This window comes from Hirundo rustica, chromosome 21 (assembly GCF_015227805.2).
Source record: "Hirundo rustica isolate bHirRus1 chromosome 21, bHirRus1.pri.v3, whole genome shotgun sequence".
In the NCBI taxonomy this organism is placed as follows: Eukaryota; Metazoa; Chordata; class Aves; order Passeriformes; family Hirundinidae; genus Hirundo; species Hirundo rustica.
This window is the reverse complement of record NC_053470.1, coordinates 5,803,705-5,816,825: the sequence shown is the minus strand read 5'-3', so window position 1 is coordinate 5,816,825 and position 13,121 is coordinate 5,803,705.

Sequence of the window (13,121 nt, the reverse complement as noted above, 5' to 3'; positions counted from 1 at the left end):
AGACTTTTGTTCCTTCTCCCAAGAGCCATCTGCACAGCACAACAGGCTAAGGTTAGGCTTTCTTCACACTTATTGCTCAGTGCTTTGAGAACTGCAATTATTTGGTGCCATCATAAATAAGCCTTCTATCTCCTTAGTGCTCGTTGTCCTCTCTTATGCCTCTGTTTTCTGCTTTAGGTAGTTTAAACACATTTAGCTGTTTTTCACAGCCTCCTCACTCTAGCCACGACAGTGTGGAGGGTCAGGGAAAAATTCAGCTTCTGCTTTTCTCGGTTTTGTCAGTGGAGCTGTTACTCAGTCTAGAGCAGAGTCATGTCAATGAGACACCTTTCACATTGTAGCCCTGGGACACGAACCTGGAGCTGCTTCCTTTCTGTCTCATCGTGGGATGAACTGCTCATTTGTAAATGAGCACCTAGAGCCAAAATATGAGTCCTGACTGACTACATTGCAGTGTTGAGAAAACTTCCCTCCTTCCCAGCTCACTGCAAACTTGAAAAGTCCTACAGTGTTCACCAACAGGTTCATAAAGCCTTTGTAGTCAAGGGATTTACAGGATTGCAGAGAATCACTGGGGAAACTGAAGCTTATCCCAATGCTCGGAAAAAGGCAAATGAAATAATCCACCTGCCCTTTGCTTTAAGGTGTGGGATGTTGTTTAGCACAAATATACATCAAAATTTAACTTTTTTTGAAGTGTAAAGGCCTGCAGTGTCCATCAGTGGCCTGTAGTGAATATGGGGTAGCAGTGGGTACCAAGGGATGAGAATTACAGGGGACAAATGCAGAGTGATGCTTTCCTTCTTCCAGCAGGCACAAAGAGTTCAGGAGCAGAATGAGGCAGAGTAGATGATTACAGACCTCTGAATTGAGTTTGTTCTTAAATACTGATCAGAAACCTGTTGTGATCTGCACAGTACTGTGTGGCACTCGGAAATCTTACATTTAAACCTGCTACCTGCTCATTTATAAGGACAGGAACTACTTCTTGTAACGTGCAAACTGACAATTCCCCATCTTTCAAGATTTTGTTTTGGCCTGTAATATATCATCCCATTTCAAACCTTAAGTCATAGTATGTTTATTCTCTCAAAGTAAAGGCTGTTCTATACCTCTGATCATCTTTCTAATTATTTTTCTGTATCTTTCTTCGTTCTGCTGTGTTCTTCTTCGAGTTGTTATCAGAATTTCATGCAAAAATCAAGACAGATGGAACTCCAGGCACCTAATATGTTTTCTGATTTGTTCTTCGTTTTTCCTTTAATATTTAGCATTGTTTGATTTTCTGTACTTGCGACAGGGATCTTCAGAGAACTTTCTAAAATTACTCAATTTTTCTTCGTGGTTAAAAAAAAAATGAATTAGGTCCTATATTTTTAAACGCTGAGGTTGTTATTTTTGATTGCTGCAATCAACATTGCATTTCATCCGATCGCAGATGATTTGTATCACCTGGAAATGTTTTACCTCCCTGCTCACTCTCTTTTGCTATTAATTCATAAATATGTTGAATAGCATGTGTTTACTAAAATGGGTGCCACTGGGCCTCTGTGGCAACCATCCTCAGCTGTCTATTTCTTTTTAAACTGTGTTTCTTGGTTTTCAATCAATTACTGATCTGCAAGAAAGCTGTTCTCTGTCATTGTGTGAGAGCTTTCCTTTTTCAAGAGCACTTCCACAAGCTCTTTTAAAAATTCTAGGGCAGTGAATTGAGCACGCCACATCTACCCAAATGCTTGCTGACTCCTCCAAAAAGCTGTGAGAGGTTTTAAAGGGAATATCTTCTACCTACAGAAGCTGCAGGACTTTTTTCCCTACTTGTTATCCAAACATTCGCTGTTCTAGCTTTGCTCAGATCTTTAACTATTTACCTGAAATAGTTACAATTATATTTACAATATTACTATTTACAGTTGCTTACCTGCAGTTTCTCGCCTGTCTGCTGGGGCCCTTCTCACAGGCTGAGGTTGCATTTTTTGCTTTCCACTCCTCAGCTGCTGATAAGGGTTTAAGTGACAGGTTTTATGACACCACAGTTAGTGCACGTTTTGCTCCCTATTTATGTAGAGTCAACTTTCCTGTAAGGACTGGAGTGCACAGGAGAGTACAAAACAGCTGTTTAAAGCTGTGTTTTTATTCACCTACTTCACTGAGATAAGAGGCACTAATTTTTCATTGCGGAGTAAATCAAATGCATTATTCAGCCAGCGTGACCTTGCCAACAGATCCTGAACATCTTCCAGTCCTTGAGATTTTGTTTGGTACAAGTGGATCATACTCAGTATTAGCTGGAGGAAGATCAAATGTAAATGCTGACTTACTGGTTATTAAAAAGTGAACAGTTTATTAGATATCAGTAGGGTTTTTAGCTATCACTGTGTTCACAACAGATAACTTAAAAACATAAAATAATTATTGCAAGGGGAAAGCCCTATTGCATTATTTATTTCCATCTGATGTCATCAAGAAAAGGATAAGAAGGCTTTCTACGTGCATTAACATTTTTTCAGAGTAAGCAACTTTTATTTCATAACACACATCTTGTCAGGAGAAACAAGTGGCATGGATTTTACTGAAGTACAATTCTCTTTATCAAAAATTTCTTCTTTGTGTGGGAATAATTCTCAGTTCATTTTAGGCTGCTCTCACGTGACACATGTTGGCTCAGTGGTGTGAAACCCAGAGGAATTTCAGACTTTCAGAGGAATTTATTCTTTCCAAGTCACAACTGTTTGCCTTTTAAATTTCATGCACATTGGTGATTGTTAGTTGGTTTTATTTACACTCACACTGTACTGACCCATCCATTAAAAATCCGCTGCAAGAGATTGAGAGAACTTTTTTTTTCCCCCTTTATTCTTTTAATCAGCCAGGTCAAGGTACTGTTGAAATGACCCAACCATTTTCCTGAAGAGAAATAAAATGAGTTTGCTTTCGGTGGGATATCTCACATAGCCAGAGCAACAGCACGGGTGGCAGCAGGAAAACTCAGCCTGAGCTTTTTTCTATGCTGTAGCTGGATACTAACACTTTCCAGTAAAAGCTTCACACCACCAGCTATTTGACATCTTGCATTATTTCTTTTACTGAGCAGCTAGCTAAGTGTTGTGCATTTATTTCCAGCAAGGCTGAGCTAATGAGGAAACAGAACAAGTCTTTTACTTGGTGCGGCTTGGCTATGTCTTTTGCTGGAAAGAAAACACTATTTAAATTCTGTTAAATCACACTTAAATTAAGAGAAATCGGAATAACCTGCCTCTAAACTGTCTGCTGACAGGAATTATTTTTGATGTCAGTATTAAATATACACAATAGACAGTATTTTTAGAAAGTGTCTGCTGTATTGTTTGGGATCACAGTGAAGTTGCCAAATCGGGAAATCTTCAAAGTGTTCTGGATTATATTCTCAGCTTTTGGAAAATATCTCAGGCTTTACAATGAGCATATTTTACTCCTTCAATATTCTAGAAATAGGTTTCAGTGCATTCCTGCAGGAGACCTGCATGGATGAGCAAGGAGCTTCTGGCAAAACTCAAACTGAAGAACAAAGTTTACGGAATGTGTAAAAAAAGGAGAGGCCACATTTAGGAATGTTTTCAGAATATGCAGGGATGCACAGAGGAAGGTCCACCTGGAATTAAATCTGGCAAGAGATTTCAGGGACCACAAGAGGAGTTTCTTCAAGTATATCAGTAGCAAAAGGAAGATTAAGTGGAGAAGGGATTGGGTTAGAGATCAAACAGCAGTGTAGAGAGGAAATTTTAAACTTTCACATAGAAAGCCAATGCTATCAAAGCCATTCCCTGCAAAATGATTGCTGTGTAAGCACAGGAGAGGAAAGCTGTTGCAATTCCCTGGTGTGAATGCTCAGACAACTCTGAGTCCAGCTGGCAGCAACTGGGAGGAGCTGATCCTTGTTTCTGCAGACCACAGTGGGAACAGAAACCCCATTCCTCATGGATGGTGTGGGATTGGAAGCTCTGAAAACTGACACAGGTCATTCCATGGATTCTTCTCTCAGACATTTTTGTTTGTTTCCCATGGTCCAATCAATAAAGGAAAACTTAAGGTGTGATAACTAAAAATTCGTCCATAAGGTTTTCCCCTAAAGATATACACAATATATACATCAGTTTGGTGCCAGAGCTGGATGCACAATGACTGCCAGGTCCTGTCCACGTGCACAAAGGTTACAGAACTGTTGGGAAATTGCAGCACCTCTGGCCCTTTGCAGTGGTGTTTGAGTACGTGTCACCGTGACACACAAAGCAATCACACGCAGACAAGAGATTTTCGCAGAGGTTCTTCTGATCCAGCTCCTAGCTGAAAGAGCGAAGAGAAGAGACCCCTTTGTTTATTTTTTTACTTTTTATACATTTGTGGGTCTAGCAGAAGATTGGCCTTTTGGGGTTTCCACCCCTCAGCCTCAGTGGCCAGACCAATTGTCAGTTACAATTGTTTTTAGGTTAGAAATATGCAAACAAAAGACAGAGAATGAAAAACAAAGGATTTGTTTATATTACTTCTGTGGGAAAAGTAAAAAACTGCTCTAATATTCTACAGTAACTAAAAGATCTGACTCCATTTATGAAAATCAGAAAGCCAATAAAGAAACTCAGAAAAACCAGAGTAACAAGTACGTGCCGGTTTACACACCTAGGACGCTGTAATTAGTAGTTATCAGTATTTCTGTGCTACGAATATCATGGCATTTGGCTGCATGGCACTCGCCCCAGCACATTTAGCTGCTGTTTCCAACCTGGCTTCTGCCATTTCTGCAGCATTGACATCAACTGTTTTGCTGTGCTTAAGTAACATTGCTTGTTAGTCTGTGGTTCCCTTTGCTCGTTCCTGCTGACCTCAATGCTTCTGTTGGTATTACTGCCTGGAGCATTCTGGCACAACCTACTGGAGTCAGTGATTTTTCGTTTCTATTTTCTACAACCTCCTCAGTAACAAATCCACTGCGATTACATTTACATTAATGGCCCTCTGTTAAATCTTGAGGGTGTCTTGCTCCATATTTTTTATCAGATTTAGTTCTGGAAGTCATCACCTTTCTGTGTTTGTGGTTTAGGAAGGCTCTGTGATATGAATTTTTGGAGGCTGGGCAAATATTCTGAGGAGGAATCACACTGTTGACTTGTTCATGTGATCCTTTAGAGATCTGTTTGTGGCCATGGGAGGGAAGGGGTGCAAGGAAATGGAGATATTTGTTCTGATGAATAAGGAGACATGGAAATGGAGATATTTGTTCTGATAAATAAAGCCATTTTATATTTTCAGCCAGTGATGCTTATTACTTTTAGGCAGATACTGTAGAGCCTTCATGCTTACCAATATCTTTTTTCTCCATGAATTCCTTCAATTCTTATTAACAAGGATTCAGTCTGTGCCTGTGCCATTCAAGAGGGAAAGCAATATCCCCTTGAGTTCCCCAGATATAAAATGAGGTGAGGTAATGTCAACTAAATGTGGTTGAGATTTGCTGTGCTAGAATCGGCTTGAGTGCTTCTTTTTAATTTTTTTTTTTTAACCTACCAGCTAGCACGAAGGGAAAATAACTGGATAATGGAGTTCTTAATTGGCTGTAAATAGATAGAAATATGTGTTAGCATATGGTGACTGTTAATGGTGGCTTACTTTGTATCAAATAATTCTATCATCTGTCTGTCCAAATGATCTCACCACAGAAGCATGGCAGCATTTAACGTAGTACATGTTTTCCTCAGTGTTTTTTACATGACAGCTAGAGTTGAGTATTAACCAACTCTATTTTCTGTGGCTTGGCAGCAAATCTGATCTTTGATCATACATCTCATTTGCATCACGCTTTTCTTCTCTTTTAGTAATTTGGTGTAGTTTAGTTTAAATGTGCCAAATAAACATGGTTTGCTGGCTACTAAACCAAAATAAATATATATTTTTTACCATTTAACATCCTTCACATTTGCAGTTAGCCTTGTGCATGGCAAAACAGAGACAGCAGAGCGTATGTGAGGACTCAACATTACTGGCAGAAGGAAAGCTTTTTGAATGTGAAGGACACCCACTGGGCAGTTCAGAATCTAGGGCAAAAATTGCTATTACACTCCCTTATTCCCCGTATTTACAAATCTTTTTTGATAATGGGTAGTAGCAAAGGGTGCAGTAGGAATAGGAAAAGCTGCGAATGGTCACTTGCCTCCGAAGGGTGAGTTAATTTACTTACAGGTGGTTTGGGTTTGTGCTGCTCCTCTCCACCACTCTGAATTTTGCAGGCTGAGGTAAATCTCACACCTCCACAAAATCAGGTGTACACACGCACAGTCTTTACAGATTTTAATTCATTAACGAAGACATTTCACTTTAAAAATGTGCCATAAATCTCCTTTGTCAACTTATATAAAGCTCATTTGAATGATCCTCTTAGTACAAATTAGGGAAGGTTATAGCCTTTATATGGATTATTTTATCTGCACTGTGCAATTTCTTTGGCCTGTGGCTGAACCAGAACTACCTGGATGTCAGGGATGAGTAAGGACATTTTAAACTCCGCACTGTGAAGGTTCATTTTTTTAAAAAATGTCTGGAAAATTCACGTTCAGCTGCAAACCACCTATCATCTAAGCAGGGCCTGGTGGTGCCCCTACCAATGACTCTGAATAGTTCCTTAGTGAGTGGCCTTGAGCCCCAGGTAGATGTTGCTCAAGAGTGGTTGTGAGCTGAGGAGCTTCTGCTGAAAGGACTTGGGCAGCCTGGCCCTGGGCATTTGGTCAGTGAAAAGCATGGCTAAATAAAATTAAAAAAAAAAAAAAAAAGTTTTTAATGTTCCCAGAGCTCTGTTAATTATTCACATCCCATGAACTCAACAAGCTGTAAATAGAAGGCAATCATGCATTATTTGTGAATGGTCTCCCTGCAGTTCTGCTTAGTCCTATAATACACACAGTTAGTATGGAAACCTGTGAAGCATTCCCAGTGATGCCTTAAGTTCTATCTTTCCTGTATTTCACACTCTGTGCTGCCCAGGTGCAGCTCTGAGCTCACACTCAGGGTCACTCAGCTCTCTGCACACAGCAGCGACACAAAACAAATCCTTTTCCTGCTGCACACCAAGGACAACTTTCAGCCCCAAAAGCACAAACAAGGGTGGCTGGAGGGAGGAACAAGAAGGATGGGACCTCACAGCCTGGAGCTGGAATGGGACAATTAAACCCCAAAGTGCAAATGGACCAAAACTGATCCAAGTGTGAGACCTCGTGACCCTTTGTCCATTTTGTGCCCATTTTGGTTCCACCTTGGGTGCAGCCCTGGCCAGGCTCTTGTCCTGCCCAAGCTGTACCCTAAAGGCCTTTCAGTAAATATCTCCTTTATTCTCTGGCTCTGCCCAGTCTCTGTTCCAGCTCAGCCTTCCCAAGGCATCAGCAGGAAAGCATCATCCTGCTCTGTAAGCACCTGGATTAAACCTTTTCTTACATCCTTTTACAGGTGTATTCTTTACTTTATAATGTAAACCAGATAAGAAATCTTCATCAAATGCTACAAATTGTTTAAATCTCTGTCAGTTAAATCCATTTGATTTCTGGGATTGTCAAATACAATAAGGGAAACCTTATCTTTTTGTTGTTTACTATTTTACTGTAAAAATACTGGTGTTCCTGAACCAAATGCCATCCCATCTGTGGGAGCTGCACACAGAGGCTTTAGGAAGTTTCCTGGTTTCCATGTGCATGTTTAGTGAGATGCTAGAGTTCTGATATATTGTGAAGGTTTCCACACCTCTCACCGGATTTTAAGCTCAATTTCCAGAAGTTTGCTGTTATTTCTCTCCTGTTTGATGGAGCCTGGTTGATTCATCTCCCCATTTTCATGATGCATTTGTCTTCTCCTTGTAGCAGTGTTGCCAAGGGATCATGGAGGCTGTCAGGGTCAGGAACAAACATTTTATTATTTTCTATAATGCAGAAAGGGTGGGCCTAAAAGATTATTTGTCCTGCTCTGCTAGATTCTTGTTATGATGGCTAAAAAGGCCTTAATAATTAAATCTTATATCTGAAGATTGCAGTCTCTCTTTGCTACCTGTAACTACAATTAAACCATTTTTTCCTCTAAAGATTGAAAAATGAAAAACCAGTGGAAAGTTAAATTTAGAGCAGAGCAAACCAGTGATTTCTCAGCACCTTGGTGCTGCACTGTAACCTCTGCTATTTCTAAAGCATTTAAATTGTTCTGTACTGCATCTCGGTGTATTTTTTAATACCTTAGTTTAAAATTATTCTTTATAAGAACATATTCTGTTACAGGGAAAAAAATCATAAATTCATCACAAATACCAGTTCATATTTTATGGGAATCAAGAAATAGAAAGACATATAAAAAGTCTAGGACACATTTTCCTTGATTTTCATCATATTGGGATTTTCACAAAGTGTCTTCCATGTTATGTAAATATTGAGTTGGGATTTCATATGTGAGGAGCCAGAAAATGAAGGGTTTTTTTTTTTTTTTTTTTCATGACAAGTTAAATATAAACCCGAGAATTTAACTTGGTGTATTAGGTCCAAAATTACTTAATATACTTAAATAATTCCTGAAAAAAAGATGATGAATAAGAAGGCAGCAAAATTTGCTGAGAGTGGGTCAACCACCACAGAGGAAGACTGATTTATGTGTGAGGGATGGAGAAATGTTCACATTGGTTTTCTGGTTTAAACATCAATTATGTGGCGAAGTGCTTCCAGCCTCGGTGGCCCCGTGGTCTCATTCCATAGTCTGGACTGATGGATGAGCCCCACCAGGATCCTGACAGCAGACCAAGCTCACCCTCCATCCATGTAGAGCATTAAAACCTCTGTGAAAGCCCAGAGGATTTAGAATTCATTATTCAGTTCAGGAAAGAGATTTGGATGCTGTTACAGACAGCTTAATGAAGACTTTAGTGATGGCCAGAAGTCCAAAAAGACATTAAGAACCATAAGGAATAGGATGGGGAATAACATGTAAAACACTGTAATTAGAGCTGATAGGGAAATGTTCCCTCAGCAATGAGTAATTTGAGAACTCTGAACAAAACCCACACCTTTATTTGTAAAACAACCCCCAGCCATTCAGACCGAGTATTTAATTGCATTCAAAAGAAGTCTAGTTAATTAATAAGAGGAATAAAAATAAGGAGGGTGTTTGAAATTGTTTTTGAAAGAGGTAATAAGCTGTGTGTTTCACTTCCATGCTTGTCCCAGTAAGGAAATACTTAATGGAGAAGACTGAATACACCACAGATTTTAAAAAAACTGTTGTGCTGGCCACTGATAGAAAGGAGGAAGGATTAAAAGGTTAAGTGAACTGCAGGATTAAGCCAGGCTAGTGTTCCCATATTCTTGCCCTTTGCCTATGCTCCCTGAGAATTAATCCATGGCAATATTTCAGCATCAGCTCTTTGGTGGAGCCATGGTCTGGACAATGTGTTTTAAAAGGTGTCTCATAGATCAAAGAAAAATGATAAGAAAAACGCAAAAAAGAGTATTATTCAACTACAGGAAAATTGCTCTTAAATGAAAGATAGGCATGTTTTTGAAATTTAGTGTGATAAGCAAGGATATATTGAAGTTAATTATTAGCATGAAGCAATAATAGGACCTGGTTCACATAACCGCACTCCATGGGTCTCAGCACAGACAATATTCTCACTTCAGTGAAGTTATGTCACTTTTAATTTTAACAGTTCTCTCAGGTATCTGCTTTAGGCTGTACTTTAACAGAGTCCTGATTCCTCACTGGTGTAAATTACTGCAGTTCCATAGGGATCTTAATAATTTTAGCAGTAATGATCTGATCCAGGATAGCCTGAACAGAAAATTCTCCTTTGACCTTGTGGCAATTTTTAAAATTAATTTTATAAGTAAAGTAAATACAACTGTGCAGAGAGTAGGTCCTACTTGATTTGTAACAGCATTTTCCACAAGCTGATGCAGAGGCAGAAAGATCACAACCTCCATCAATAAGTAAAGGATACTGTAAAATGCTTAAATGGAATGGAATTAATCACTGCTTAGCCAGCAGGGCAAAATCTATGCATTGATGTTTGGCTTATCCCCCAGCTAGAGTCAACTAAATACTGGGTGCTTTGTCTTCCCTCTGTTAGTCCCAGCAAATTCTCACTTTCTTTTCCTGTTAATCAGAAATGTTTGTTTTCCCCTACCATCTTTTGGCGTCCTCCCCCACCTCCATTATTTAATTTTCTTTTAAATTCTAGCAACACTTATTCTTTACAGATCTTATACCTCATGCTTTTTATTTCCTTTGCCTTTATTTTAGGCTTTTCTTCACTTTTTTCCTCCCTTATCTTTTTCTTCCTTCTGTCTTCAGGAAAGTTCAGTGTGCAAGTTAATCTAATAGCCTGAAGCTCACTGATATGATCAAGACTTGTGAAATAGAAACTAAGCCCTGACTGACTTTAGAGCCTTCTGCTGGCAAATCTCACATGAACAAATTGGTTCTCGACATTTGATCAGGTCTGCTTGCTTCCTAAAACATGCTTTAAATTTAACCTGTAGGCCTGATTCTCCTTTTATTCTGGAAAGGTTGTGCAATTGTTTCACAAAACTTCCTTCTCCACAGAGTAATTCTTGATTTGATAAGTATAATCCAAATCAGTTGTAAGAAATTCACTCTTGGCTTGCTTCGTTATGATCCCATATAATAATGACAAGTTTTGAGCCTCCCTTCTGTGTGTCTGTAAAGAGGCAAGCTTCACAGAAAAGATAACTCCTTTACATTGCTAATACTGTAGAGAGGATGATATTTACCACGTCACATCTCTCTATGCAATACTCACGTGGGATCATAGAATGGTTTGGTTTGGAAGGACCCTTAAAGATCATAAAATCCAACCCCTTGCCATGGGCAGGGACAACTTCCACTCAGAGCAGGTTGTCCAGGGCCCCATCCAGCCTGGCCTTGAAGTGGGCAGAGATCTGAGCTCCTCCAGCACTTCCACAGCTTCTCACCTGCATGAATGTCAAAGAACTGTTTCGAGTTACTTGGTTTTTGGTTCTTGCTGTGGAAGGAAGAGAGTGACACGCATTGCTGTCCATTTGCCACATTTGCATTCTACTTGTGCACAACTTTCCTCCTTATAGTTCTTCTGGATAAGCTCACAATTAGCAGTTATTGCATGGATGAATTGATCAGTTGATACCTGAAAGTGTTCTGTTGGAGGAGCCAACATAAGTGAAGAAGAGGGCTATTTATTGTTGGTTTATTTTGTAAAGGAGAGAAGTGTGGATGTGTGTGAAGCAGGAGACAAGAAGCTCACCTACAGCACCAATACAGTGTCTTTCTGTCTGCTTAGCTCAAAACTGAAGAGTAAAACCTGCATCTTCATTATTGCAGAAAGCAATGAAAAAGAATGGTTATTTACTTGCCATAGAAAATATATCCACTGCTTTCTAAAAGAAGACTGATGGTGTTGATTCTGTGATTAAGATGTTCAAAAGCCCCTCCAGGAAAGCCTTTGATTACACATTTTGTCAGCACAGATCACAAGGGGTGGATGGAGGAAGGTCTTGTGGGGAGGGGGTCTGGACATCCCCAGCTGATTGATCATTTGTCTTTACTTGATTCTGCAGCAGGGATGAGGAGAAGTTGTAGGGTACAGAGTGTGATGGCTGCAGAGGCACCTTGCTCCTGATGTGAGCACCTTGGAAATTCTGCTGCTCCTGAGTCTGCTACTCAGACTTGGGGTTCATTTTGGGAGCTGGGATGGAGGCCCCAGGGGATCAGGAGGATGGTCTTGTCTTTCCTCCTGGAACACAGTGCTCCCTGACTGACTGAGGCACCGTTTGTCTGGACAAATAGGTGTCAAAATACTGACAAGGGAGATAAATCACCAAAATGTGTAAACTCACATGACTTGTCCAGGTAACAATAGCCCTTCATGTCTGTGCTTTTAAAGTGACCATTTAGACACCTTCTAGAACTGCTCAGAGCTTTAAAAATAAATGAGCACTAGCTGCCTCAAAAATACACTCATTTCTTCTATGATCAGCTGCTAAAGAGAAAATTTATGGTGTGGTTCAACACTTAGACCAGTAAGCTTTTTGAAAATGCCACCTCTTGCTGCCAGGTGTTTTTATTTAAAAAAGGACATGTAGAAAAGGTGGAGTGATTTGTCTCGGTGAGTAAGAGCAAAGTGAGGTCACTCTCTGGAAGCAGCAACTGTTGTGATAAACAGCCCGTCATAACGCCGTGGTTGGCGAGGCAGAATAATTTTAAATCCTTTGCTGGATACTCACAGCAGCTGCACGTGGCTGGTGCTGCCTCGCAGTGATCAACACGGGCACCCAGCACTTGGTGGAACCTCTCGCTTGCTCTTTGCTTGTACAAACCCACTCTGAGTCCCCTCATGGGAGGAACTCCTTGGCGTCTTCCAGAAGACTTTCTCTCTCCTGCACGTCTCTTAAGTCGAGCATGTGAGAAGCACAGGAGTCTTTGCTGCTCTAAAGACCGCTGGATCTTTCCCTCTGTGTAAATACATCCAAATGTGGCCTTTATCAGCTGCAGAGGATGGGATTTCTCTGCTGGTGCCACTGACAATTTGTCTGCTGCAAAATCTCGCTTGTGGCCGGGTCCCCTCTGTTTCAGCTGTGACTGCAAATCGCAAGACACGTCTGAAAAAGCCCAGTTGCCTGCAAGGAGGTAAGAAAGGACATGAGGAGCCATATCTTAGGAATCTATGTGGGATCCCAGGACTGGCTAAATCTTGCTAAAATTAAAGTTTTCAGAGGAGGAATCTGGGCATAGACAGAAAATATGGTACAGCATTATATGAGTTGAGTGTCTTCAAGCACAGAGGTGGGTGGAGGAGATTTAAGGCTCAGGAAGCACAGAATTTTAGACATAAAGGAAGGAGGTGTAGGACTAAAAATATGTCCTTCTCATTAAAAAAAAAAAAAAAAAATCAGAATTTTTTTTCTTCTTTACCTTGATTGCTTTTTTCTCTTGACAGGACTTTCACTTTGGCACTAAAACACAGGAAATTCGTGTGTTTCTAGAAGAAACTAGAAGATCCTTATGGATGTAACTCAAAAAACCCCACCTGCCTTGGAGTTTTCATCCATTTCCTGTTCAGTAGGACTTCT